The following is a 3,037-nucleotide window of genomic DNA, read 5'->3' on the forward strand; positions in this document are numbered from 1 at the left end:
CACATCAAAAGGGCACTATCGGTGGTTATTATCATTCCCTACTTAGTAATTTAGCTAATAAACCATGCCCCAAATCTGCCAGACTTGGCTGTTGGTTCTCAAACAAATAACTTAGAAGGCCACAATTTTTTTTTCTCTGTCTAATGTGTGGTGTTTGCAGATTTGGATTTCAGATCATTATCCCTATTACATGTTTATGTCAACCTTATTGAGATGCTCGATGGAATTTTTGTTTTAGGCTATGCCCACCCTTTATCTAGGGCAAGAGATGACACTGACTCATGTCTGAAAGACCTCTAGTCAATACAAAGGAATATGAAAAACAGAGATAACCCCACTTTAAAAATTATAATTTTTATGTATAAATTTGTCCAATGTAGAAGTTGATGACAGAGAAAAGGAAATTTTTATAGCTACCAATAAAGCAGGAGTTTTCTTTTCCTGAAACCTGTCAATATGAATTGTATAGATATTTTAGGGGCTTTCTCTTGTAGGATCTCAATCGATCTTACTCTTAGACTTATCTTCATCATACAGGCAATTAAACTGATATTCAGAGAAGGTAGAGAATTCACTGCCCAGTTAGAACTAGTAAATGAGTAGTGAATAACAGTACCAAGATTTAAATTCATGGTTTCTACCCAAATGCCTGTTGGATTCCAAAAAAAGATGTAGTATGTATATATATACACAATGGAATATTATTCAGCTATGAGAAAGGAGGATAGTCTGTCATGTGGCACAACATGTATGGACCTTGAGCAGATTATGCTAAGTGAATTAAATCAGACAGAGAAAGACAGGTACTGCATGATAACACTTATATGTGGAATCTAGAAAAGTCAAACCTTTAAAAAACAAAACAAAAGCAGTAAAATGATGGTTGCCAGGAAATGGGAGGAGGTAAAACTGATGGTCTCGAAAGGTACAAGCTTCCAGTAAGTACTAAATAGGAAATAGGGATCTATCTAATGTACAGTGTATTGAATATAGAGTAATTCCGTACCATAAGTATTACAAATGGCATTACAAATGGCAACCATATTACAATATGGAAATGTATCTAACACACTGTATACCTTAATTTGACATAGTGTCACCTGCCAAATTTATCCAATAAAATTACTTTGTGTTTTCTAATGCTCAGTGACATTTCTTACTCCATAACTGACTATGCATTATTGACCTTCTGTTCAATGTCGATTTCTCTTCCCTTCCATGCATTCTTCATCTGGTCATCAAATGCCCTCATCACATGTATTTTAGAATTTTGAATTTTAGTCAAGCAATGCATCATACTGGAATTACAATTGTTTCTCTTTGTCTTTCATGATATAAGGAATTTATAAGTTTGTTTTTGTCATGGTTAGAATCCTATCTCACAAGACCATTGTCTCCTATTCCTTACAAGAGAGGGAGTCAAAAAAGTTTTTATTGACATAATGCACCCTGGTTGTTATACCATAGGCTTCAGGGAGGTGGTTTTGGTGTCTGAATGGATTTGCTGTCCCAAGATTTAGAGTGTGGAAGACCTACAGATCTTAGTACTATTGACTTACTTACTTTGACAGTATTAACTGCTGTCCAGAGGGTACTCATGGCGTGATCCATGTGCATATAGATTCCTGAAGGAATGCTTTCTCAGAAGGAAACTCAAAATGGTAATGGCGAAGAAATAAAAAGTAGCATATAAAAACTCTGAACATCACTATTTTTAATGAAGTGTTTTTTTAAAAAAATTAAAGGCCAATCATTTCAAGAATAGGAAGCCATATTAAAATTTTGTGTAGAAAAATTAACTTGGATCTGTATCTAAGCCTTACATAAGTTTTAATAATTTCTATAAGGGAGGGCAGAAGCAAACCAAAATAAAAGTGTAACTATCAATAATACATTTTGGTTACTCCAAACTAAATAGCAGAAGTAGATGAACTAATTTAAGCTTTTATAGATCACTGTTTTAACATAAAGGTGACCACCTGACTCATCTAGAAAAAGATAATTCACTTTCCTCAGCCTTCTGGCAAGTGGGGGTTGGGGAAAAACTAAACTACTTTATGTAAGAATAGCTTTAAAAAAAAAGTTGGGGTATTTCCAAATTTAATACATACATGATAACAAGTATCAGAAACAGCTGAGAGAAGTTAATAGTAAAGGTATGATTTCCATCCATGAAGAGAACACCATAACATCTTATTACTAGAATATTCTATATCAAAATCTCTAGAAGCACTATCTCATCTTTGAAAACCTTAAGCGAGTATATTTCATATATGATTAAATACATATATTCAGTCATACTTCTATTGTGCTTAGGATATATCTTTTCATATTGTGATGATGAAATATCTCTCTTGAGAAAAAGTGAAAAGGTAATGCAAAGACTCTTTTTAGGAAGACTAAAAGGAGAGATTTTGTTCATGTTCTCCTAGTAAATGCTATGTCTTCTTTATCTGGACACATTAAAATTCTGAAGGTAAATGGATATTTGTCAATAGAAATATAGAATTTAAATTTTTTTAAGTGTTGTAAGCAGTGACATAGCAAAGAATAAAGGTATCTAAAGTAAAAAAAAAAAAATACCTGGATTTATTAATTGAAGCAACTAGAGAGCAAAAAGTTTAAACTAAGAGGGAATTAAGCCTTTAAGCTTTAAATTTTACCACAGCATCTTATGAAATCTTAGACTTTCAACTTTTTCTAGACCTTAGATTCCTCACCTAAAAATATTAATGTGCATACCAGACATTTAAGCTCCCTTCATGCTTTTTATTATGAAAATATATTACATTAATTTGGAGTAAACCTTGGACACATTTTTAAAACCGTATTTTAAAAATTCTCAGTACAGAGAGAACAATGTCACTGTACTATGATGCAGGTGAAATTTGTAAGCTAGTTTAGACAGCGTGATTCTTCCTCATCTTCCACAGGAACACTTTTGATTCCACAAAATGCTATATCATCTTAAAATATTTTTTTGATATTTCCTTTATGAGCAGATCTTTTTTCCCACTAATGTGTAGGGGATGGATGA

The sequence above is a fragment of the Ursus americanus genome, chromosome 31 (genome assembly GCF_024610735.1).
Source record: "Ursus americanus isolate L20-20 chromosome 31, mUrsAme1.1.p, whole genome shotgun sequence".
NCBI classification, from domain to species: Eukaryota; Metazoa; Chordata; class Mammalia; order Carnivora; family Ursidae; genus Ursus; species Ursus americanus.